Source organism: Myotis daubentonii, chromosome 16 (assembly GCF_963259705.1).
Source record: "Myotis daubentonii chromosome 16, mMyoDau2.1, whole genome shotgun sequence".
Taxonomy (NCBI): Eukaryota; Metazoa; Chordata; class Mammalia; order Chiroptera; family Vespertilionidae; genus Myotis; species Myotis daubentonii.
In genome coordinates, this window is record NC_081855.1 from 51370699 (window position 1) to 51398516 (window position 27818).

Consider the following 27818-nt stretch of genomic DNA (forward strand, 5'->3'; position numbering starts at 1 on the left):
CTGAATTACTTGTTAACGAGAACGATGGACTTGCACTTCAGATGTAAAGAAGGAGAGAGAGAGAGAGAGAGAGAGAGAGAGAGAGAGAGAGAGAGAGAGAGAGAGAGAGAGAGAAAGAAGAAGAAGAAGGAGGAGGAGGAGGAGGAGGAGGAGGAGGAGGAGGAGGAGGAGGAGGAGAAGGAGAGGGAAAAGAAGAGATATTTGTCTTTAAATGTCTTTATTTCTTGGAGCTTCCTGATTTTGGCAGGCTGAGCAAGAAGACTGAGAGGATTGCAGTAACTATTCTTATCATACATGTGGGAGTTCTCCCTGTGCACTTCCTCTACAAAATCAGTAGCTCCAACCCCATCTTGAGAAATTTTTTGCAAAACGTGTTCGATCTGACACACTGCCTGGCAAAGGCATAGAAGAATCTAAGGTTGATCTCAGAAACACCATCGCCCTTTTCCTTCACCTCAGAACACTTCTTTGAAGACACTGAAGTCTCCCAAAACAGGAGGTGAGAATAGTTTCCTTGAAGAATTTGGGTGAGATTATGGTCCATGAGGTCATTTGTATAATAATGGGCATAGTATTTCATTGGTTAAAAAACAAAACAAAAAACTAGGGATCTTGTCCTGAATTTATGTATTTGATAAATTCTTTTTCTCCATTTGGATGCCCAGAATGAGCACAAATGGATGCATGATTTATGTAGATATATGCTAAAGCTCCGCCAACAGGGACAAGTAGGCGAATCAAAGTCTGTTGTCTCCATGCATTCCTCTCCCCTCCACCTCCACCTCTCCTTCGCAAGTAACTTGTGCTCCGAGTTGCTTCTTTTCTACTATTTGGCTCACTTTTGCTTTTGTTCCTCCATCCATGTTATCACCCCCTTTTGAAGTGCCTGCCCCGTTCTTCTCCTTGTAACCAAAGCAAGTGTCTATAAGTTCCAAATAAAGTCTGAGGGCTACCAGAAGCTTTTTTTGTCTGGGCACATTATATAATTTCATCCCTGGAGCATTTAGGATACCTGCTACAATGTGTGTGTGTGTGTGTGTGTGTGTGTGTGTGTGTGTGTGTCTGTGTGTCTTCATTGCACTTACTGTGCTAATTTCTCTCATCACAAGTATTTCAAGCTTCTTGAACAAAAAGGACCGTATTTCAATAGTACTTACTACCAACTGAGTGCTCACTACATGAAAGTAGCAAAAAGTGTTAAAGCAAACATTGAAAAGTGATGCAAGAATTAAACTGAAATTTCTTATCTGACAGTTTCTCTGAGTGTGTAATGTCTGAATTGACATCTGGCCCATTCACGTACCTAACGCTACATGTCGCGGTAGCAGAAAATGCTCGGTTCCACTCGTGTTGTCTTTGCTTCATTTATACCTAGAGAATCACTTTCTGGTAGCTCGATGTGGTACTATAATTAGTTCTGACGAATGAGATGTAAGCAGGGGTGCTATGTGCAACTGCCGTGCTGTGTCTTTAAAGGAAGCAGGCAAGGTGTTCGTTCTTTCCAACGTAAACACGATGGCTGGTGCACAAGCAACCATTTTGGGCCAGGAAGGTGCCTGGGGATCTACTATCACGTATCCACATTATCAGCCATGGACAGCAACATTTAAGGGTGGGTATGTGAAAAATTAATAGAGAAAAGCAGACACATTTTTCTCCCACTTTTTAAGGTGCTGTAAGGTAGGTTTCTAGCATTCACATTTCAACCTTGGAGGACCACATTTTCAGTCTACCTGGGGCAGTCCTGGGTTACCATAATGCCTCATTATAATTTTTCTACTACTTCTCATCATTCTCAAAAGTTTCTGGCTTAGGTGAGGTGTTATATGAAGGTGCTACATAATCCTTTAGATTCCACATGTTCCTAGCTGCAGAAACATTTATGGAAATGACATTTTCCCTGGGAGTTTAAATGTAAAACAGCCAAAAATGGAGTTGTTCTGGTTTAAAGAGGGTTGGGATGGCTACAGTTTTGCCTTATAACTGCAAATTAACAGACCAGGCCTGACAGCATGTATGTGTGTGCTGGGGGAGCAGGGGCAGGCATTCATATATCTACTTGCTTGTTTCTTGGTGTGGTTTTTATTTTCATAATTGACGGGGATTTCTACCAACGAAAAAGATAATATTGTCCTTAGAGACAAATGTAATGATAAATAAAGGTTAAAACTAAGGAAGACGCACTAGACAGTGCTAAAGGCCCTTCCTTCACTGTGTTTTTCGGAGTTCAGCCAATTTACTGAATTTACATAATCCTTCCCACTCAGGGATACCTACTTGGTTACCCCAATTTTACAAGCGAGAAAACCGACGTGGAAAGCAATGCGGTGGGTTTCTACGGTCACATAAACATCTGACTAAACGGCTGACCCCAAACCCCAGTGTACTCAAGCTCCTCTCACTGCAGACTGATTAAGACTGGGGTTTTCCCTTTTTTCTACGAAGCGTTCTTTTCATGTTGGCTCCTGTCCCTATTCCCTCCTATTTACCCGATGACTACTGTGACTCAATTATTGCAACCTCCTTCCAGAGAAGAGAAAAGAGGAAGCGAGAGGAAATTAAAAGTCGTGTTAAATGAGTCTATTCCTTTTAGGAGAAAAACAAAAGCATTCCAGCAGCAGCAGTGTCCAGTGGCTTCATCAATTAATTTTGGCGAAGGGGAATAAGATTACGGTGACCTGTCCTCGCCAACTTTAACAGCTGCCCATCAGAGAATTTTGCTTTTATTTTTCTCCCCCATAGGCTTGCTAAGGAGGAGTGTCCTAGATAAGGACCGCATTTCCAAACCTCTCTTGGACCCAGGTGAAGCCACGTGATTAGATCCTGACAATAGAATGTCAGGTAGTGATCTTGTCTCCTCCATGAGGAAGTGGAAGGAGTGAGTGTTCCTTTCCTCCCTGTTTGTTCTCTCCCCGCCCCCCCCCCCACGCCCTCCCCTCCCCCCAGCTAAGTACTCAAAGACCAAGGAAGATGACAGAATGCAAGACATCTATGAATTACCAAAGAGAACACTGCCTGTGTGAATGAGGAATGAATTTTTCTTTTGTTAATTCATGAAGGTTTGGGGGGCTGTCTGTTATGGAAGCTAGCCTTATCCCAATGGACACATTGCTTTAACTCATCATGTGCATGAACAGCATTAGGGACTCTTATGTTTGAGTCCGCGATGTCTCCCTGCTCTTGACCAATTACTTGAGCTCTAGTTCTCAGGGAAGCATGCAGGTCTGGGTGCTGTAACAGCAATCGGAGGTGTCTGCCACACCAAACCGTGACAACTTTTGGATGTTTATGGAAAACGCTGCACCCTGAATCCTGCAGAGTCTCTAGAGCAGCGGTTCTCAACCTTCTGGCCCTTTAAATACAGTTCCTCATGTTGTGACCCAACCATAAAATTATTTTTGTTGCTACTTCATAACTGTAATGTTGCTACTGTTATGAATCGTAAATATCTGATATGCAGGATGGTCTTAAGCGACCCCTGTGAAAAGGTCGTATGACCGCCAAAGGGGTCGCGACCCACAGGTTGAGAACCTCTGCTCTAGAGAGATAGGCGGTCTGACAAAGGGACTGTGTTAGGCATGAAAAGGCACCATGGGGAGACGTAGAAAAGCTACATTGCATAACCATGCATTTCCACCTTGCTAGTTTGCTTGGGGAGATTGCCTTAGTGCCTGGAATACTACTTTCAGCACTTTGAAATGCAATATCTTCCGCCCTCTGCTGGTTACAATTTTGCTTTTCAATTTTAAGTAAGAAAATGGAATGAGGAAATCACAGAATGCCCAATACAGGAATAACTGGGATCAAAAGTACCACCCGACAGAGCTGCATTCAGGGTGCCCCACTTAGTTAAAAGTGTTAGCTCCTGAGCAAGGAGGAAAAACCTGTCCCCGGCTTTGCATCTGCCTGGGAAGCCTGCATCCTCCAGGTTCTCCAGCTCTCTCCAGGAATTTTCCCACCGAGCTTCTCTCTGCAGAGGTCTTTAGAGATTCCTAACTGGTTTTGCTTGAGATGGCTCTGAAGTCCTGGTGATCTCAGTATTTTTTTTTAATATATTTTATTGATTTTTTACAGAGAGGAAGGGAGAGAGAGAGAGAGAGTTAGAAACATCGATGAGAGAGAAACATCGATCAGCTGTCTCCTGCACATCTCCTACTGGGGATGTGCCCGCAACCCAGGTACATGCCCTTGACCGGAATCGAACCTGGGACCTTTCAGTCCGCAGGCCGACGCTCTATCCACTGAGCCAAACCGGTCTCGGCATCTCAGTATTTTTGATAGAAAAGCCTTTGTTCCTTGAAGGGAAATGTCTATAAGAATCTTCAAACCACACAGTGACTTTAAAAGGACAGTAATAATTTAAATGCTGCCTGGCCAGGATTTCATCAGCTGTCTCTCTCCCTCTTTGGTGGATCTGGGAGGGAGAGAAAGCCTGGTCATTATCATAGCAAACTGTTATTAAATTATGTCAAGTGCAAATCGCTATGACTGACACTTGCAAACAAAGAAGGGGTGTCCAGGAATAAAAAGGCCCTGCAATTACAATTAGATGTTCTCTTAGGAACAGATTTTAAGGACCTAGATGCAATAGAACTAGAATTCCACATGTATAATGTTATTGGAACTCTAATATATGTGTGCGTTTGTCCATGGGACAAGGCCCAACCAATTGAGCCACACCGGCCAGGGCACATGTACGTTTTTGTTTTTAGTCTGATAAGTCATCCATAGTGTGAATATACTTCATTGCATTTGTCCGTTCACCTGTTGACAGACATTTAGGTGATTTCCAGCATTGGGCTATTGTGAATAAAACGGCTATAAATATTTTTGCACAAGTGTTTTGGTTTCTCTAGGAGAAATATCTGAGAGTGGAATTGCTGGCCATAGACATAATACATTTCTAAAATAAAATTTTGTATGTTAAAGCAAAAAGAATCCACCAAAAGAATTCTCCTTGAATTCCCTGAGTGCTGTCTGTTTTGCTCTTGGCCGGAGACTTGCCTGACTTATGGGAATTTGGAATCGCCCTTGGCATTGCATGTGGCAACACAACTGTATAGAAGCTTCTGTGAAAGTTTTTGTTTCCATGAATGCTGGGAACTGTCAGAATTAGGAATTATGTATCCGGCGTGAACTTTCACATAGCTGAAGCTGCTGTCACCAGGTGACAAGCCCAGGGCTTAACCAAATAAGTCAAGACAAGAATTCTGTTGTGTGTTTTTTTTGTTTTTTTTGGCTTTTTCCAAAAAGTATCCAAGGAAGGCCCTCCTGCAAATCACCCGGGTACCTGATTAGACACACGTTTTATCAAGTAACCTGGGGACCCTTATGACCAGCAATGGTTAAGAATCACTGGATCACCCTGGCTGGTTTGCCCCAGTGGATAGAGCGTCGGCCTGCGGACTGAAGGGTCTGGGTTCGATTCCGGTCAAGGACACATGCCCGGGTTGTGGGCTCGATCCCCAATAGGGGGCGTGCAGGAGGCAGCAGATCAATGATTCCCTCTCATCATTGATGTTTCTATCTCGCTCCTTCTCTCTTCCTCTCTGAAACCAATAAAAATGTTTTTAAAAAATCACTGTATCGATCTAGACCTGTGATTTTCAACTGTGACTGCACAGTACAGTCACTTAGAGAGTTTTCAAAACTTCCATGCCCACGACACACCAAAGACCAAGTCAGTCAAACTCTCCGGACATGGACATCAGGCGTCCATAGGTGACAATGAGTGGCCAAGGATGAGAAAGACTGGTGTGCCCTGTGCCATGGTTAGCGAGGTTGAGGGTCCCACCAGCTGCATCTCTGACATGCTGTTGTCCATCCAGATCTCCTGAAAGTCTTGGAAGGGATTGGGGAAGGGGCTTTTTAATGTCCTTAGCACCAAGATACCTGGACTCTCCCAGTCAGCAGAACTCTCTCAGAGGCCTTGTCATAATGGGTTGCCTACATCCTGTGGGAAGCCACACATCCTTTGGACGTTAATCTAAGCTCTGAATGGCAGGATTAAATCATGAATATTGCCTTTACCTAATAAAATAATATTTCACATAAAGTCATATAGGTAGTCCCCTCATTAACAGTTTTGTCCATGAGTTGACATGGATGATGAAATAGAGTCTGAAGACTATGCCCTGGGCAGGCCTGTTCAGTTTTCAGCAGGTTCAGTGCAGGTGGCTAGGCTCCTGGGAACATGACGGGGCCCTTCTGCATAATGAACTCTCCTAGTGCCCATTGTGCAGTGGCTGAGTCGACGAAAAGTTATTACATAGTCCAGTTCTTAGGAACCCATATATTTCAGAAGATGAAATTCGCTTTTTGGGGGTGAACTTGCTTGAATATTCCATTAGGATTTACTTGATAAAAATCACTTGATCAAGTGCATTTCTGCGACACATGATTGGATTTCTACTTCAATGCCAACTTTGCATTTTTTTCAGTTTGCTAACATTGGCCTTGTACTAATTCACCTAAAAAGCAACTTAGAGAATTGTTCTATTTTCTATTTGTAAATGCAACATTCTCTACTAGTATTTTGCATTCCACTCTACAACCGCCTCCCTCCAAGTAAGTGGATTTTATTTTGTAATGAAATACAATCGTGTGATACAGTAACCTAAGCAATTAGGTGAGTCCTTTTAAACTGCCTAATGCCAGTATGCCAGCTGAAGGGAGCAGAACTTGTCACCCCCCAAATAGGCTTCTTTGGCATAAGAATTACTTTAGGCTGATTGTTTCTAAAATATAATTTTTACTCTAGAGGAGCTCTGAAAACCAAGCGGAAGTCATCCTCCTGTAAGAGCAATCTACGTCTATAAGGGAAATGACTCAACCTATAGAAACTCTTATCAAAGGCTAAGACACAGACTTGTGTGTGCATGACAACCCTCCTCTTGTTTTCTGTGCTTTGCCTGACAACCTGGCTCTCTCCCACCCAACACAGTTTGTCTTTAGCTGGAGGTGGTGTTTCGGCTGATGGCTTGGGCCATGTTGAGGAGTAACTCAAATTCCACGCTGCATGGAGGCTTTGAAGTAGAAATGAAAGAACAGTTTGGTTGGCGCGGAGCATAAGCAATCTCTGTGAGAGCCTGGTCACACCCTCGATCTGTGTCACCATGCCAACCGTCACTTGGGAATGTCACAGGCCATAGCCTTTGCTCGGTGCCCTTTAAGCAACCTCTGTCCATCCACCAAGCCATTGGCCTCCAGCCATCCGTCTCAGCACACTTCAGCTATAATTTGCATCTGCCTGGTCGGGAGACAGTTTATTTTCTTGCTACCTTTCCCGTTGCCTTAGCCAATCCCTGTCTTGAGTGTTGACAAAGGGAGAGGGCAGTTCTGATATGCCACACCAAGTCTGTTGGATGAATATTTTCCTTTAGGAAAGAGTGAAAGTGAAATCCCATCCTGACCCACCCTCTTTCCAAAACAATAAACATTTCCTGGCTGCCAAGATTCCCCGCGTCGCTGAAGGCCGCGCAGTTGTTCTGGAATAGGCAGCTGAGCTTTATACTTGTCTGGACCATCTGTTCTCATAGTTAGTTTTAAAGAAAACCACTTAAGTGACCGCGATTCATTGCAAAGAATCATGGAAAATGTTAGGTGACCGTGTCACAGAAAAACTTAGGCCCACTGAACATCAGTGCAAGAAGTAAGGCATTTCCTACGTTAGTTAATACCAACTGGTGTTCACATTTATGACTTCTGTTCAGTTATTGTTATTGCTTGTGAGACTAATGGAATAGAGTGAATGAGAAAAGCCAAATAGTTTAATTTCTTCATTTTCTTGACACATGTTTAGCATCCAAAGTCTAAAAGTCCAGATAAAAGGAGGAATGGACACATAGCAGAAGCCGTAATCTAGGTAGGGCCAAACTATTGAGAGTAAATGGGAAGACGTTTTATTAAGTGAAAATACTCAACATAGCTTTTAATTATTATTTTCCAGTAGATTTCTAGATATCCTGAGGTACTACAAATAAAGTTATTTCAAAAGACTTTACCACCAGAACAAAGACTTCTATCTAGTTTTACTTAAGGTTAGTAGAAAACAAGTTAAAATTGTGCAGGATTTACAACGTATAAACTGTGTTAAACAATATAGACATTATAGACTATTTACAATAGCCGAGATATGGATGCAACCCAAATGCCCATCAGTAGACGAGTGGATAAAAAAGTGGTGGTAGATATACACAATAGAATATTACTTGGTCATAAGAAAGATTAAAATCTTATTTGTGACAGCATGGATGGACCTAGAGCAGTGGTTCTCAACATTCCTAATGCTGTGACCCTTTAATACAGTTCCTCATGTTGTGGTGACCCCCAATTTCATTGTTACAAATTGAACATAATTAAAGCACAGTGATTAATTACAAAAACAATATGTAATTATATATATATGTGTTTACCAATGGTCTTAGGCGACCCCTGTGAAAGAGTCGTTCGACCTCCAAAGGGGTCGCGACCCACAGGTTGAGAACCACTGACCTAGAGGGTATTATGCTAAATGAAATAAATCAGACAAACACCAGATGATTTCACTTGTATGTGAAATCTAAAGAACAAACCAAAATAGAAATAGACTCCTAGATAACAGAGAACAGACTGATGGTTGCTAGAAGGAAGGGGTGAAAAGGTGAAGAGATTGAGAAGTACAGATTGGTAGTTTATACAAAATCATCATAGATGATTCCACTATAACTATGTTTGGTGCCAAGTGGGTACTGGAAATATTGAGGGAACACTGTGTGATGTATATGATTGTTTAACCACTGTGCGATCCAAAATAATACTGCATGTAAACTGTAATTTAAAAAATAAAATAAAATAGATAAAAACAAACTGTATTTCCCAGCCTCACTCGCAGATGGAGGTGAAGGTGTGATTAAGCTTTAGCCAGTGTTATGTAAGCGAAGTCCCTTCAATGGGGACTCCCAGGCAGCTCTAGAAGGGGCTAATCCAGATGACAATTCTTTCCACTTTTCCTCTTCTCTTTGTGGGGATATAAAGGCCAATTCGAAAGGACAAGTAATGGTGCAGCGGAAACTAGGAGGCGGAGCTTTCACCAGCACGTGTGCTGGCTGTCCTAGCCCTGGGCAGCCTACCGCTTGACGTCTTTCACATGAGGGAAAAACATGCTTCTGCTCCATAGAAGCCACTGTTTTTCAGTTTCTGCTTCCATCAGATGAAGGTAATCTCTGATAGAGCGCACAGACTTCTATCACAATATCTGTGTTTTGTTTTTTTCCTGTGTGTGAGGATCATCGTTTATATTTGCTTTGACTGCAAGCTGTTCTCTCTGTGTTAGGGAGAAAACTTCTCATTTTTTTATTGATTTCAAAGAGGAAGGAAGAGGGAGAGAGGGATAGAAACATCCATGATGAGAGAGAATCATGGATTGGCTGCCTCCTGCATGCCTCTTACTTGGGATCTTGCCCGCAACTGGGGCATGTGCCCTAATGATAATAATTTAGTGACCGCTTAGTAAGGGCTTGACATATGCCACAGTAAGTACATGCATCACCCATTTGACAACAGACAGGAATGATGTCACTGTATCCTGTGCCTGTCAATCACAATCCAATGACTAATATGGAATAGGAGGTGGTTGTTTTAAAAGTACAAACATCCTTCTTCCCAGGGAAGAATGACTGGGATGAAGAGAGGTCAGAAATAATGCCATGTTAGGTCATGTGAATGAGAGGAGTGCCTTCAGAAGGTTCACAATTCCTGTATCCAGATCATAACCCAATGCCACTTAATCCAATAAAAGCAGCTGATCTTTAAGTAACCACAGACTCCATCAACTTCAAATATCTCTGGGACGTGCAAATCTCCGTGGTCGTTTTATTTTGGAAAGTGTTACCTTGACACTGGCCCAAGTAACCACAGTTATTTTCTAAAAATTGCAATGATAGCTCTCTATAAGTAGTTCCAGGCAAAATATAGAACCTAGACTTTTCCAAACAGACCCTAGAAGATCCCCTTAGACTTTCTGGCGTGGGCTGGGACTCGGAATGATTGAGTAAAAAAACTCAAATTGATTTTTTTTGATTCATTGGAAGAATTGTCTCCCCATGATGAACGTATTTATTTACAAGGGTGAAGATTAAGACCATTTGTCTTGGCTCCACCTGTTGACGTTGATCAATAAGCTGTTTAAGATTGGACTACATAAAAGACTTAAACTTTTCTTTCCATTGGAAAACATTCTTTGAAATGCACAAGGTCATTTTAGGGTCTGCTATAAAGACTCTTGTGTGTGAGTGCGTGTGCCATTTATAGAAACATAAACCCAAGCATTGAATATTTTAGGCATGAAATAACAATAGGAGAAAAATTATTTTAACCCAGTCATTAACATTTATAATTGTTCAGTCAGTTGGATTAGTATCTGATAGCACAGACTGTGTTCAGAATCTCAGAATTAATCTATAAATAATAATAGCACTGATAGCTTAAGACAAACATATAGATTAAATTTCAAAGTTTTAGCAAGAAGAGACTTCATAATAATTTAGTCTAGAATATTTCAGAGTCTATGTGTTTAGTTCTAACTATATAAGTAAAGTACATCTACTATGCATATGTTTTGTCAATAAATATGCAATCAATTTAATTGTGGGAAATAATTTAGTGCCGTAAGGAGGTCACACAGCCAAGGTTGATGAGTAAGTAGAGTATGAAGTTAAGTAGTATCATTTTGGCAAAAGAGAAAAACAGAAAAGCCTATAGAATGATAATACTTATAAACTAGGATTCTTTGTCTGCTAAAATGGCTCTAGAGCAGCTGTGGGCAAACTACAGCCTGTGGGCCGGATCCGGCCCGTTTGAAATGAATAAAACTAAAAAAAAAAAAAAAAAAGACCGTACCCTTTTATGTAATGATGTTTACTTTGAATTTATATTAGTTCACACAAACACTCCATCCATGCTTTTGTTCCGGCCCTCTGGTCCAGTTTAAGAACCCATTGTGGCCCTCGAGTAAAAAAGTTTGCCCACCCCTGCTCTAGAGACTAACCCCCCCAAAAAAATTACCAATACAAGATGGAGCTAAAGTAAGTTTACAGTTGTGAATATGGGAAACACAGCACTTATTCTTGTGTTGTTATTTATGAATTATTGTATTGTTTTTCATATCGACAACTGTAAACCTACTTTCACCCCAGCCTGTATTGTTTTCATGATAAGAGATCCATTGGATGAGTGGGAACATTCAGGAGACTTCAATTTAAGACCCTATTATTCTGAATAACTAAGCACAAGTCACCTCAGTTTCCTGAGACTTCTTATTCCCATTAAAACATAAAGATGTAAGCATGTCTAATCTAATTAATATGCTTTTGAGATGTCTTCCGGTAACTGACCTACAATCATTTGGAGATGTATTCTGAGTGGTAGACGAGTAAACTATCTTTAATTATAACTTATGTTACTTCTTGTGTTGGAATAACTCTCACAGCACTGTGCGCGTGTGTGCTTGTGTGTGTGGATGCTAACGTGAGCCTTATCAAAAGATGGCCACAACTGACTTCCTCCACTTCAACTTTCCGCTAGGAAATACTCCCATGTTAACAAACCAGAGGAAGGCAGATCTTAAAGCTGTGTGTGTCTTACTGTGGTTAAGACATCTAGTCTATTAAAGTAGAGAACATGTTTAAAAGGCTTGCAATGGAAGGGAAAGGAACAGGAAAATCACCTGTGATTCCTATCTCATTCATCACTGCTAAGCCCTTCTTTGCCGTCTATGTTTCAAAAGGAAACACTTTGTCTGCTTAGTGTACAAGATTGAATGCTACAAAAGAGAGAGATTGATCCATAATATTAGTCATGCTTTAGGGAGGGAATATTTTCCAGGGCAACAACTCAGACACTGCAGTAAACATCATAAATCAAAGACACCATGATGTTCACAACTGTACTTAAGCCCTGTTGATAGGCTAACCCTGGTAGGGTGGATTAATTCCTTCCACCCTCATTCTGTGTTCAAATAGGCTCTCTCATGTAGCTCCAACAGGAGCAGGGGAAAATATACTGCAGACTCGCTCGGTCCATGAAAGGATTTGAAATATACAGCAGAGTTTTCTTTTCAGTGGCACAATTTTCTTGGACTGCCATGTGCACTCAATGAGATGAATGCTCATTTGATTAAATATCAAATTTCTGGAAAGTTGTCTTTTAATTAACATAATTTAATGTAGCTAATATTTTAAAGATGAGGAGTTTATCTAGTTTGTGGAAAAATAGAGACACTTGATTAAACCACCATCAAATTAACTAATAGCACGTTACTATGTGGCATTATCAAGATAATTTTATACTAAAGATAGGAACTATTCATTTCATTAAGCAAATATTAACTTTTCCATTTTAAATGGGTATTTGTTTACTGAATTACTCATCTACTCTGACATTATTTTAGTTTTAATAATTTTTTGAGCCCTACCATTTCTATTTCATGGCTCAGATTGATAGCAAGTTTGCCCTTTAGTGATAAATTATTAACACAGTTAACATTTCAGGTTTAATTTACAAGAAGAGAAGGAAGCAGAACATTTTGATATTCTTTGCTAATTTATTTCCTAAGGTGGAATATTTAAATTCTTTTAAGTGGCACGATTGGGGAAAAAGACAGTGTTTGTGTTTGTGTATTTTTTTTTTAAATTTCAGTAGTAGACCTTGATCCTGATAACAAATGTATCCAAATATTTCATGCCATTTTGGATAGACATGTACAAATTGCTGGCCCGTTACCAACAATTCAACTGCTCTCATAAATGCCTAAGGAAAGAATACCAATGGGTCATTGTTTTCGTACTCTGAAAAGTTGAGGATACATCATTCTTACTGGCCTACCCAATTGCTTGGAGAGAGACATTTATTTTAATTTTTTTCCAAATTAAAGTTTTCCTGTTGGTGAAACTAATTCACACCTAAACCCTTTTGAATTTTTTATTGCTTTTATGCATGACAGTGCTCCTCGGCCTTTGAAGAATGCAAGGGGTCTGGCTGCCTTAGAAACTCCCTGTAGAACTCACCCTGTTCTGTGTGCTCTTTACACCCTCTGTCTTTTCCAGCTACACACACCTGTGTCTGTCCCCAAAAGCCAACGCAAAGAACAATGTCATCTTCCTAATGATTTTTCATTCCAAATGCTTCATGTAATCTAACATGTACAGAATGACCTTCCATATCAAAATAATGCACTGTTATGACATATCTGGAACAAGGATGATACAACCAATTTGAACAGAGTCTAATTCAGAGCATTGTTGTTAGCAGATGTCAGGCCTCTGCAGGAGACGATGCTCTCCATGTCTCCTTTTCCCTCTTACAGGACACATTCTATTTTTCAATAGACAAATTACAAGAGAAACCAGCAGGCAAAAATATGTGGCTGTGAATAGGAAGAGAGCTATTCAGACCTCTGTGTCTGGCATCTATTTTAAGTTTGATGTGATGCCATTTCTGGTTAGGCAAATCTCCTTACTCCATAAGGGAGAAAATAATGATTTTAGTTTAGATCTTCAAAATCTAGCTTCTGAAATACTATCAACAATTATATATATACTGGAGGCCCATTGCACGAAGAGACTCGTGCAATAGGCCTTCCCTTCCCCTGGCTGCCAGCACCGGTTTTCCTCCGGCACCTGGGACCCAGGCCTTCGCTCCAGCTGGAGCTTTCAGTCTTCGCTTCACGCCGATGTATGCAAATTAACCACCATCTTAGTTGGGTTAATTTGCATACTCTCCTGATTGGCTTGTGAGTGTAGCAGAGGGACAGTCAATTTACATGTTTGTCTATTAGGTAAAAAAATATATATGTACAAAATTGGTGGTAGCAAAAATAATCTAGCTTCATAAAAGAAGTCTAAGCTTTCTTTTAGCTCATTTTCAATGCTTTCTTAGATTTAGCATAAAGAAATTCATTTGTCTCAGATTTCACAAGCTCATTTAACCATTTATTTTCAAAAGTTTGTAGTGAAATAGTGTATTGTGATTATCTGGCTTAAGAAAAGATTTCAGCTGGCCCTAACTGGTTTGGCTCAGTGGATAGAACGTTGGCCTGCGAACTGAAGGGTTCCGGGTTCAATTCTAGTCAGGGGCATGTACCTTGGTTGCGGGCACATCCCCAGTAGGAGGTGTGCAAAGGGCAGCTGATCGATGTTTCTCTCTCGTTGATGTTTCTAACTCTCTATCCCTCTCCCTTCCTCTCTGTAAAAAATCAATAAAATATATTTAAAAAAAGAAAAGATTTCAGCTGAATCAATATGGAAGGAAAACCTAATGGGCAGCTCACTCTTTTATGTAGGTGAGTGAGAATGTGCTTTCATTGTAAGAATTCAGATATATGCAGGGATGGGCAAAAGTAGGTCTACAGTTCTTATGGAATATAATACAATTCATAAATAATAATACAATGATCTGTGTTTTGTGTACTCACAATTGTAAACTTAACTTTTGCCCCAACCATGGATATTTCCTGACTTCCGGGAACACATGCCCCATCAATTATAATGCAAAATATGTCACATTATACCTATAAAAGCAAAATGTCACAGTTCATAGGAGTACGAAAGAAAACCTCAGGAGAGGGTTAAATGAATGGAATCCTAAGCATGAATGGGAATTCCAAATACATCAGCAGGCATTTCACAAGAAGGGAGAGCTTGAAATTCCATGGCTTGTTCATTAAAAAATAATTGACATGGTTAAAATAATAGGGGAGGAGTCTGTAATGAGGGGGCCTGCCAATTGTGAAGGGTCCGGAAAGTATATCGAGGAGTTGAATCTAATCTTGTTGACTATTGAAGTTTTCTATTTTTTAAAATAATTATTTACCATGACTCATTTTATGTGGAAAATTGAAATCCATCTACTTAACATTAACGAGTTCTTTTCCCAGGATATAAAATGACGTTATACCTGAAATGATGCTACTTAGCGGCAAAGCCACAGTTCCAATTTGGGCATCTGGCTTATTTAAGAAATGAATTATGTGAATGGCATTATAATAACACGGAAGAGATTAGAGATATGTGTAGTGCAGGCATATGTGTCTGTGTGTGCTAGTGGGTGTGAAAAAGTAATTAAGAAAAAACGTTCTCTTTTTCATTCATTCTAAGAGGATTTCTTAAACTTCGGTGTACTGAATGAACACTGAGAAATAATATATTTAACATTTCAATAATATGATGATATAAATAAAATATTTGTATCAACTGAAACAAATCCCATAAGGACATTTTTGGGGGGATTGTGGTCTAGTGTTTGAGTTAGCTTGTGCTTTGAAAGTAACAAAAGTATAATTTAAAACATTTCTGGTCCTAAGAAAACATTTATTTCTATTTTTTATGACCTTCTGCTTCCCTACAGCCTTCTCTAACTCACACTGGTCTTTCTTAGTGAGTTATTCCCTTAGAGCATTTATCAGCTACCTCTATAAAGGTAATCTTGTTGGCTGAAGGCTTAGCTAGATGCTTATAGTTTTCTTTACTTTCAAGATTAAAGATATATAAACCTGACTTGCCTATACTTTATCTTCTCAACAAAAATTAGATTTGCCATGGTAGTTACAGGCACATTTGAGTTTAAGATTGTCTGGAAAACCCCAGCTTGTATGGTTATGTTAGCTAGAGAGCTGTACTAATTTGTCTAATATTTCAAAATAACTAGGGAAGCAACTCTAAAGATTATACTTGCTCAAAACTGGAGTCATGCATCTATTTCTTAATTTTGATCCTGTAGTTTCTTCCTATTACTAGCTTGTGAGACTGAGAAAAGAAAATGATAGAAATATAGAATTATGAAGAATGCATGTTTGCTGTCTTACAATTTGGGATTTTTGGAGAAGTTAATAACTACCATTATCACTGAAGAGCAGATGACCTCAATTATGTGACAATGGATTCATCAAATTAGTGACTGGCCCTGTAATTACAGAGTTCCAAAAATGACACACCACGTGTCACGGTCAAGTAGAATTAAAGTGAAAAATGGATGGACATTAAAAAGCAAGTGTTTTTAACGAACAAATAAATGAGCTAGAGCTACATGGTTTCACTCCATGTGCATGCAGATCCGGGGCAAGGCCCTGAGAACCTGAACACGTTACCCTTTTCACTCTTGGGATGGTGAAGGGAAAGGGACTACAGCGGGGGTAACATTGGCCCATCCTGATCTCAGAGTGATAAGTCAAAGCTGAGAATACTGGCTCTGCCCAGAATCCTCCCATCGTTGCTCATCTACTCCCGGTAAAGCCCACACACTTAGCGCAAAGAACAAGTCTCTTCCTCATTTCATTCCTACTGTCTCTGGAATGGCACATCCAGCTACTCTGCCCTCTAGATTAAAGGTGCACTGGGCTGTTTGAAGGTCTTCAAACACATCAGGAACCTTCAACCTCTGTATGTGCTATGCCTTCTTGAAAAATCTTCCACAACCTACTAACCAGGCAAACACCGTGTCTTCCACAGGATAGTTTAGAGCTGTGGTCGGCAACTGCGGCTCGCGAGCCACATGCGGTTCTTTGGCCCCTTGAGTGTGGCTCTTCCACAAAATACCATGCGCGGGCGCACGTACAGTGCGATTGAAACTTCGTGGCCCATGCGCAGAAGTGGGTTTTCGGCCTGGGCGAGTCTATTTTGAAGAAGTACTGTTGATATTTGGTTCTGTTGACTAATGAGTTTGCCAACTTATTTGGAGCTTCCCTCTTATCTCCTTGTTTTAAAATCACTTCCATTAGCCTATATATCAGTGATGGCGTGCGAACCTATGACACGCGTGTCAGAGGTGACACGTGAACTCATTTTTTTGGTTGATTTTTCTTCGTTAAATGGCATTTAACTATATAAAATATCAAAAATATAAGTCTTTGTTTTACTATGGTTGCAAATATCAAAAAATTTCTATATGTGACACGGCACCAGAGTTAAGTTAGGGTTTTTCAAAATGCTGACACGCCGAGCTCAAAAGGTTCGCCATCACTGCTATATATGCTTTCATTTTAGCATGGATATTGTCATTGATATTCAGTAATTCGAGTTTCTTTTTTTTGTGAGATACAGAAAAGCCATATACTAAATAGTTGTTGATATATTTTCTCACCAATGAGATTATGATTCTCCAGGTTAAAAGTCACTCCTTACTTAACTTTGAATCCCAGAGATTCTAATTAATTGTTGAAAAATGAAAGAAACAATCAACCAACCAATCAAACCACACAATTCAAAGGTGATCCATTGACTGTTCTTGCTCTCTTAGTACATACAATGTACCTCCAAATAAGTCATGGGCGCAAAGTGGGACAGATATGTCATAGTGAACCCATGGACCACTCTTGAGTTCCCGATAACTATCCATGAGGACCCTTGCTAGTCAGTGTACATAGAGAGTCAGGGGGAGCTCCAGGTAAAGAGCCCCCTGGCCCTTTTCAGAAAATGATCCTCAAATTTCAAAATTCTCCTTTACTTTCCATCCAATACTAGCATCTCACCAGCAACAGCCAGGTTTGTTTAGATAACTTACTCCATTTACATTTAAAGTAATTGTTGACAGGAATGGACTTACTATTGCCATTTGGTTTATTGTTTTCTGGTTGCTTTGTGATTTGATGGTTTCCTATAATTGGATGCTTTCATTCTTTTTTATTTATCTTTTGTATATCTAATATAGGTGGGTTTTTTGCTTTGTGGTTACCAGGAGGCTTACATAAATCATTTTCTATTTATAGGTGTTCACTTTTTAATAAATACTACCCTCTACTTTCACCAAACATGGGCAAATACTCCAAAAATAGAAATTGCTAAATGGAACAGACATTGTGTTCTCCTTTCCAAACTATTAGAACTTATGAAAATAGTTTAGATATTGAATTTTTATGTATTCTTCTATTACTTTCCAAATTGCTTGGCGTATTACTTTTGCATGATCTCATTATAACAGATGATATCTGGAGTAGTCATAGTTTTAAATTCCAAACTTTGATACTTCCTTGTTGTATAACTTTGATCAAATTATGTAATGACGACTCAATTTTTCACCTGTAAGATATATCCCCCTCATATAGTTATTGTGAGACATAAATACGTTACTGTATGTAGAATGTACAGAATTGTACCAGGCCCAAAATAATGTTAACTGGCATTATTATAAGAAGCAAATTTAAGCCTTTTCATGCCTCTTCTGGATTTCCATGAGTTTCTAATAGAGGAGAGTTCACCCCGTCCATCTATAGCAGTGGTCGGCAAACCACGGCTCGCGAGCCACATGCGGCTCTTTGGCCCCTTGAGTGTGGCTCTTCCACAAAATACCATGTGCGGGCACACACGTACAGTGCGATTGAAACTTCATGGCCCATGCGCAGAGGTCGGTTTTCGGCCTGGGCGAGTCTATTTTGAAGAAGTGGCGTTAGAAGAAGTGGGGGTACATTCCCTGAGGTTCACCCCTCAGATTGAGGATGTTTTAAGCAAAGGCCAGCTTAGGAGTACCCTAACTAAGTTAATAACAATGTACCTACCTATATAGTTTAAGTTTAAAAAATTTGGCTCTCAAAAGAAATTTCAATCGTTGTACTGTTGATATTTGGCTCTGTTGACTAATGAGTTCGCCGACCACTGGTCTATAGCAATAGCTGTTGGGTGTACAATAATGTGAAAAGAAATACTCGGCTTTTGAGTCACACTGGGCCTCCCGGGAGCACATAAATGTGGTTTGGAGATAGAGAAGACTGGCTGCCATTCCAAAAGACAATCAAGGTACTTTTTCCCTACAGATAAATGGAAAACTATTAAACGTTTATTTGTTAGCTATATTGGGATAAGGACTTTGCAAGAACAGAAGGCTTCCAACTAATTAGGCTCATTGAAAAGCCATTACTTAGCTTTTAATTAAGCAAATAGAGAAGGGAGAGCACAACTTCATTGTTATCTAATTAAGATGGAGTCTTAAAGCTGGCATTTCCAGAAAAGCTTGATCTGGAGGGTAACATTCCTTACTCTAAAACCAATCATTTTCTAAGTCAGGCATAGAGAATTACAGTCAAATCACACTTGGTGGTGGTCTTGGCTGAGAAAAAAAACTTTTGCATTATAGAAGTGAACCAAAATCACTAAAGGCCATTTTGGAGCCCGTGACCTTGTATTATTTAGACCCTTCAGTGAATAGAGAGTGATGGTGAAATGGCACACCTGGCTTGGTTTTTTAGGGACAAAAAGAATATAAAGCGTTCCATGAAACCTGGCCTGTGTGGCTAAGTGGCTGAGTGTAGACCTATGAATTAGGAGGTCATGGTTCAATTACTGGTCAGGGCATATGCGTGGGTTGTGGGCTCGATCCCCAGTGTGGGGCGTGCAGGAGGCAGCCGATCGATGATTGTCATCATTGATGTTTCTAGCTCTCTCTCTATTCCTCTCTTAAATCAATAAAAATATACTTAAAATATGTAAAAAATTCCACGAATATCACATGCCATCATTTTCCCTGCATTGTTTTAAGACTACTTAGTCTACTTGGGCTCAGTGAGAAGATCTGCATTGCAGATAAGTCAAAACCACCTGTCCACTACTTTGTACTTTTGCTAATGAACATGCATTACTGAGAAAAATCGGTTGAGTGATTCTCTCACACACACTTACATGTTTAAGGAAATGACTCAGTTCTTTGGAAGATTTTGCCTAATCCACTTAATTCTTTCCATTTTTCATATGTCTATTAATTTCATTGAAAAAGAAATAGACTTGTATTTGGCATTTCCAGGCTGTGCTGATGGAAAAAGAGCTCAAAGAAAGGAAGTTATCATGTTGTTGCTTGCTGTCAGGTAACATTTTTGTCATCATTCCTGTACTTCTTTTGCATGGTCTATTCTTTCTTTTGTTAATCCTCACCAGAAGGTATTTTTATCATTGATTTTTAGAGAGAGTGAGAAACATTGATATGTGAGAGAGACACATAGACTGGCTGCCTCCAGAATTCACCCTGACTGGGACTGGGGTATTGAACCTGCAACCCAGGTAAATGCCTTGGACTGGAAATTGAATCTACAGCTCAACCTCTAACCATTTAGCCACACCTGCATGTGCTTGTTTTTGAGTTGACTTTAGTCGGGTGAATCTGAGTCACTTCAGCTAATGTCAAAATGAGGGAGCCCATGAATTCGACTCCGTTACACACAGAGTCTGTGATATATGGATAAAGCTGAGCCTTCCTGTAGTAAATCTTGTTAGTAATAAATAACATCCACCTAATTAAATTTCACTTTATTTGTACTATTCTGGGTTTCTCAAATATTTTACCATAAGCATTTATGACTTTCTAGTCACTGAGATATAATTTATGAATAAGTAAATATTACTTACCTAGGGCAGGTGTTAAGGCAGTTAAGTCAAACAAAATTATAGAAGTGGAACATTCTAAACAGGGGACAGGGATACAGCCCAGGGGCCGAATCTAGTTGCCTGTCTCATAATTTTTAAGTAAAGTTATTGGAACACAGCCATGCCCATTTGTTTACATATTAATTAGGGATGCTTTCCTACTACAAAGGCAACATTGGCTGAGCAGTGGCCACTGAGCATGTATAATCCACAAAACCAAACACATTTCCTCACTGGACCTTGACAGAAACAATTTACCACAGCCTGGCATAACGGCACCTGTTACTAATTTCTGTAAATTAGCTCTTGTTCTAAAACAATCCAGAACCTCAAGTTCATTACTGCTATCTAGGAAATTTCTTCTATAACATGCAAATTCTTATGGACTCTACATTAACAGAGCATTTTTGCAAAATGCAGAATTTGCTGGTATATTTCTTTTTCTGTGGGTGAAAAAAAAACTGTCTGGTATATCATTTTGTAACTAAAGAGTAGTCATTTTGCACAAGTGGAATAAATATATTTTACTTTTGAATTGATTTATAGAGTCTAGTGAAGCTTTGTAGGCTAATTTGAGCTATGAATAGAAGGTGGATGTCTTTTCACCAATCTTTTCAATAATCAAGACTTACTCATCCATATATATAAAGAGCCAAGGGTCATCACGATCGAAACAACCAGACAGACAGCTGAACAGGCTGTGTGGGGCGACCAGGCTGGCAGGTGGGTTAGTGCGGAACAACCGAACAGCAGCCTGCATGGGATGACCAGGCCAGCAGGGGGTCAGTGAGGGGCAACCAGGCTGGTGGGCGGGGGGGCAGTTGGAGGCGATCAGGCAGGTGAGAGGTTAGGAGCCAGAGGTCCAGGATTGTGAGAGGGTACAGGCTGGGCCAAGGGACCCCCGCCCCCTTCCCCCCCGGTGCACGAATTTTGTGCACCGGACCTCTAGTATTAGATAAGGTATGACACAAAGCCACTATCCATTCCTTCAGTGCTGTTGTTTACAAGAACATTAAACATAGCGCTTTTGTTTCATTCCAAATAATTAATGTAAGGGATGTAAAGAGTGTACATAGTATATTTGGAAAGGTGTGGGCAATTGCTGTCTACTGCAAAAAGAGAGAGAAGCATATTTCTTTTTACTTGAGACTCATAAAAAAGAAATGAGTTAGGAGTTTCTGATTGGAAGAAGCTTGTCTGACCAGAGAACTTTTTAAACCCATGGCTTTCTCCACATATTATTCCTGAAAACAGCCTTTCAAAATAGTTCCCATAAAACATTGGATCATAATCAATATGGAACTGTCATAATTTTATGGACTCTACATTAACATTATTACCAAATAATAACCCCTCTTTATATTTGGTCCTATCCAGTTCCATTTGTATAAAGTAGGTATACTTTTACTTAAATATTTTGGTTAGCAGATTCAAAATCACTTTTGGATGCAGTTGCAGAGTGTTTGTAGTTTATCCTACTGCATGTGTATGTGTGTTGCATTCTAATGTTGGTCTGCGAGAGAGCATTAGGATATAGTGCCCAGTTTTGGCTGTTGTGAACAGTGCTGCTCTTAAATTCCAGAATATATCTTTAGTGAACACTGTTAGCCATAGAACTTGCAACATAAACATAAATAGTGTGGCACTATATTGAATAGATTCAGAAACAATGATACTAAACCATGTTTTAAGACTGTGTGTGCGCGCAAATTAGTAAGAGAGAAAAGCCATAGGTTAAGTATATTGGGAAAGAGCTGGGAAAATTGCATCACGTAGGGAGAAACCCAGTGGTATGAATGAGAGCATTCTGGTTTTTAAATTGACTGAATTTCAGCTGTCCACTGTATTGTTTTGCTTCATAACATACATATATGTTGCATGTATTATTTTCGGTATCAACATATATGGGATTTAAAAGAAAACAGGACTGGATGTGCTGTTTCCTAGTGTTGTCTCTTATTCAAAGCTTTAACGGCACGCATTACTGAGATCTCCTGATCAAAGCAGATTCTCCAATGACTCAGCACAACGGGATCACCTTCCACGGCTTTGAAAATTCTTGTCAAGTCGGCCTCTTCATCTTCAATATGCATGTCCTAATCCACCCTGCACATTGTGGAAACTTTCTTTTATTTTTCGCCTTGTTTCTGAGTGGCGACAGACTTGTTCCCACTGGTTAAATGCCCGGGCCTCCCTGACTGTCCCATAAGTAAGGGGAGCGTGCATCCTCACTCTCTCTGGAATAACACACTGAGAAATAACACAGCTACACGCATGCATTTCCGTCTGGACCAGCGGTTCTCAACCTGTGGGTCGCAACCCCTTTGGCGGTCGAACGACCCTTTCAGTGGGGTCGCCGAAGACCATCCTGCATGTCAGATATTTACAGTAGCAACATTACAGTTATGAAGTAGCCACGAAAATAACTTTATGGTTGGGTCACAACATGAGGAACTGTATGTAAAGGGCCAGCAGGTTGAGAACCACTGGTCTAGACCCTCGGGAACAGTGTCACGTCCCTCGAAGGACAGTGCTCCCTCTTCCCCTGTTGATTTAAGCACGAAAGCATGCGGATGGTCCCACTGATGCTAGGAGAAAAGCTAATCTTCAGAGAAAGGCCCGAGAAGTAAGATTTGCAGCCTGTTAGGTCTGATCAAATAATTGAATGGGCACCCCCTCCCCCGGGGACTGATCTTTAGACCACTTGACAACAGACATTCCCTTTCGCTTAGACCAGTGGTTGGCAAACTCATTAGTCAACAGTACAACGACTGAAATTTCTTTTGAGAGCCAAATTTTTTAAACTATATAGGTAGGTACATTGTTATTCACTTAATTAGGGTCCTCCTAAGCTGGCCTTTGCTAAAAACGTCCTCAATCTCAATGAGGTACATTCGCTGAGGTCGACCCCTTCCAACTCTCCCATCCACACTCGTCTATCTCCTTTTGTTCATCCTCTCTATATGTTCACACCATCTCAACATACTTTTCTCAACACTACATCTCCTCGACACTACATCTTTTTTCACTCCACAACGTTCCCTAAAATTAACTTAATAAAGTTTTAAGTCAACTTCGCACTGTACGTGCGCCCGCACGTGGTATTTTGTGGAAGAGCCACACTCAAAGGGCCAAAGAGCCGCATGTGGCTCGTGAGTCGCGGTTTGCCGACCACTGGCTTAGACCACATTTCACCTGCTATGACCACTATCTCTCCCCTCCAGATTTTCCCAGGATCTGGACCAGCCCAGAGAGTTCCCTTCCCAAAAAAAGCCCACCCAGCATCCTTTAAAACCTCTGATTCCCCATCCCTGCGTGCTGGTGCCATTTTGGGGCTCAGGCCATCTGGCATGCAGACGACCTAATACATGTATAACCCCTTACCACGTCTGGCCTCATGCGTTCCTCCTGCGGCGACCCTAACAGCCCCGGTACACTTCCCATCAAACCAACTGTGAAGCCTCCTCTCTTTCGGTTTCTCAGGAGTGAGTTCACATTTTCAAGCTAGGTTAGGTTAAGACTGAATGCAATATCGAAAAATAACTGTGATGAAGAAAGGTATAAAAGTATTTCTCAGGCTCTTTCATTTTCTTTAGCAAGAGAACTAGCTTCAACTTGCAGGGAGTTCACTGGCAAATCCTCGCAGACAGCACTGAACTGAAGAGAAGCATTTGAAGGACCTCAAAGCGTTTCTCAATTCCTTGGGTGAACTACAGCCCCTTTGGCTCTCTCTGGCATTTTTTTCATTAATAATTTCTGAAGCTTAATAGTTATTTCTTAAAGTTGCCATACATTTTTCCATTCTACTTCATTATTCTCACTAACATTAATCATTTTTCTCCCATTATGTAGGTGTGTTTAGATTCTAATAAGATGTTTTATTTTTCAAATGCTTTCGTTCCTAAATTGGAAAGTGAAGATGGAAAAAGCTAATGTGTAATTTCAATGCATTCAAAAGTGAGTCCTTTGGGATTGTGGCGTGGAAGTGAGTGCAGTCATAACTGAAAATGTTAACTGCAGTGGTTGGGTGAGCCTGATGGTCTTCCCCTCTCAAAAAGTTTGCCTTGGATATTGATATGTTTTTATAGCTCCGTTAATTTACATGTACATTCCATTTCCACCCCAACCCAAACTCTGCACCCCACAGACGGCAACACTGTCTGCTTCCGATCTCCAAGCTACATTTCTGTCCCCAAAAGCAGCGTAAGCATTGCTGTGCTTGAGTAAATAGAGGCCTCGCTACTTTAAAATCTCTCTCTCTCTCTCTTTTGCACATTTCCTATATTCCTGTTATCTCGTTCTCCCACACACATCCTGAGAAGAAATAACGCATCTCAACGGATTCAAGTACTGCATTTGCCAATAAGACTTTGAAAACAAACTGGAGGATATTTTACAGCCGTCCATTTGCTCATTCCCATCATCCCCAAGGGGATCAAGCACATATTATTATTCCATTAAGGAAGTGAAGACTCTCCGAGCCAAGCAATGCTCCCTTTAGTTCCCTCCCTCCCATTTCCATGTTCTAGAACTGTCTCTGCATACATGGCTCTCAAACCTTGTCAGCCATACCTGGTGACTTGCAGGAGATCCTTAAGGCAAACTCACCGCAGGGACCAACAGGGAAGCCATGGAGATAGGGCTCTAGGTCCACGCCCCTCCCAGAAGCAAAGCTACTCCACCCGTGAGTTATACACTGTCGTTGTGTCTCCAAATATACCTGGGCGGGGGGGGGGGGGGGGAACTCAGTGTTAAAAATGGCTGCAAGTAACTCTCCTAGTGAAAGTTTCTCCACACATATAGCACTCCTGGTTTTTCCTAGAGAACTAGCCAAATCAACCCAAACAAAACAACTACAGATTAAAAAAATATATATATAAAAAAAAGTCAAAGCTGCCTGACCAGTTTGGCTCAGTGGATAGTGCGTCGGCCTGCGAACTGAAGGGTCCCGGGTTCGATTCTGGTCAAGGGCATGTACCTTGGTTGCGGGCACATCCCCAGTGGGGAGTGTGCAGGAGGCAGCTGATCGATGTTTCTCTCTCATCGATGTTTCTAACTCTCTATCCCTCTCCCTTCCTCTCTGTAAAAAAAATCAATAAAATATATTAAAAAAAAAAAGTCAAAGCAACACTTATCTCAACAGAGACACATTTTCAAATGAATCTAAGGTAGCAGAGAAAACTTTTTGGGTGATTTGAATTTTTATGAGTTTTTAAAAATGTATTACCTTTCTTGTTCAGAGTGTTACAGATGTTCCCCCTTTTCTTCCTTCTTGCCCCACTCCCCCCAGCCCCTGCCCCACCGAAGGCCCAGAGATCTGCTATACAGATGCTCAATGCAAAACTTTGCTGATCAAGGAAGAAGCTGAGAAATACCACACACTGTATCTGATGCTCCGAGCATCCCCATGCACGTTAGCAGGTTAAAGAATCTTGTAAGTCCTGCAGAGCACACGTATCTGTGTAAGTCAAGTCTTTCCTAATTGTACTGGACCCTGAGACCTCTCCCGCACCAAACGTTTATTAGCAGCTAAGCAAACCACGAGCACATCTGGGGAAATTCCTGCCTCTTTTAAATGAATGGTTTGGAAAGTCTTTATCAAGTCCGAGTGTTATAATCTGTGCTAATACAGAGATTTTCCAAACTTATGCTTGGTTTTACGCGTTAAAGAAGGACATTCTTATTCTATGAGCAGCGCAAACATATGCCTGTAGGATAAAAAGACATCAGAGAAAAGAACAATGAAACATTAAAGTAAACACATTTGTTCCCTTTAACTGTGCCGTTTTGTTTTCAGGAACATATGTGTTGTTTCTTACTCTTTTAGCCTAAGTTAAAAGAAAGCCAGAAGCAACTCCTCGCTGTGTGGGTGGGGGTGGGCGGAGGAGACAAATCAAACTAGGGAAGTAGAATTTTAAATTTGCAAGTGGCTACTGCCTCTGTACACTTGTGCAAAAAAGGGCCTGATATTAAACTCAATACACCCAAAGTTAATTTATTTGAAGTACAGTTACTCTGAATTTTGAATAGTTTAACGTGCTAAAGGAGTCTGGCGAAATTAACTTTTGCAATATCCGTGAAAAGATAACACATAAAGCAAATTAATATCATGGAAGCGACAGACGCTCAGTGGAGGCTGTATTTTTCCCTTTGTGACTATTTAATATCCTAATTAAAAAGCTCTCTTATCTCTTCGCAGAAACATTTACAAGCGCCGCATTGGGTCCAGGAGCCTTCCCCATGCCAGCCTGCGGGAGTGGAAGGAGCTCGCAGACAGCTGCTTTGAAAGTTACTTCTTTAACTACAAGGACACGATGTTGCCTTTCATTTCTTTAAAATGCCTGTTCATGCCTGGCTCCGTGGTTGAGCACTGAGCACACGCCTGGGTTGTGGGTAGCCAATCAATGATTCTATCTCATCATGAATGCTTCTATCTCTCTCCCCCTCTCTGAAATCAATAAAAATACATTTAAAAAAATATACTTGCTCAATCAGAGTTCTTTCTAAGTCTTAGAATATTTCATCACCTCTCTTCTGAGTTCAGGAAAAATACGTCTAGACTAATACGTATTAGCACCCTGTTAACAATTTCATATGCCCTTTACACCTTACAACAAACCAAACAACTCCATTTTTCAGATGAGCAAAAGCCAAGAAAGGTCACTTAGCCAGTAAGTGCTTGGCTTGGACATGAACACAAACTTGTCTTGCTGGAGGCAGGGAACAGACTGGAATCTCAGAGGGAAGGTGGGTGGGGGAGGGAAGCCATCCACCACAGAGCTTGTAGGCATAACTCAGGGACACAGACAACAGGGTGGAGAAGGCAGAGGTGGGCCGAAAGGAGTTAAGGAGGGAGACGTATGTAATACCTTCAACAATAAAGATCTAAAAAAATTGAAATAAACGCCATGCTGTTTTCCACCATATCACATGTGTACATTTCTCATTTTTCAAAGTGTAGTTTCACATCCCTAGAACTACAATTCTTCCAAGAATTCCTGACATACCCTGTTTTCCTTCCAGAGGAGAAAAAATGGGGTGTCTCCACTCTTTGAAGCTCCCTCCGCACACTATTCCACAGGACACCCTTTCTTAGAAGTCAGTTCCTTTGGAACCGAATCCGACCCCTGAAGCTTGATCAGCAGCTACAGCTCATTTCCCTGGGATACAAGCCTCAGGCTACGTTTGGAAGAAACTCCTTGCTGTTACTGGAGCCATGTGGGGCCCTAAGAAACCGAGACGGAGAGATGCCACCTGGGTTCCACGGTTCATAGTTACTAATTGTTTCTGAGCATTGAACCCAATAGAATGCAGGACGCTGGACATAAGAATAGGACCAGAACAGGTAAACATGAAAATCACCACCTGGCGCAAGGCTCGCCTGATGAGTGCATTAACACACCTGATCCCCTAGGAGGGCCTGCCGAGGCAGCGGGGACA

General features: G+C 40.7%; 1 protein-coding gene across 6 annotated transcripts in view; it reads left to right on the forward strand.

Annotated features, from left to right (window-relative positions):
- The window catches only part of KCNJ2 (potassium inwardly rectifying channel subfamily J member 2), a 259346-nt gene extending 232511 nt beyond the window's left edge, over window positions 1-26835 (forward strand). For 4 of the 6 annotated variants that reach the window (XR_009449350.1, XR_009449348.1, XR_009449349.1 and 1 more), the window contains exons 2-3: window positions 25669-25812; window positions 26578-26835. The gene's annotated coding sequence lies outside the window, so the exon portion shown is untranslated. Of the gene's footprint in view, window positions 1-360; window positions 500-19760; window positions 19823-25668; window positions 25813-26577 lie in introns of those variants that run through there. The other 2 variants (XR_009449347.1, XR_009449352.1) reach the window with 2 other exon arrangements.
- The last annotated feature ends 983 nt before the right edge of the window (window positions 26836-27818 follow it).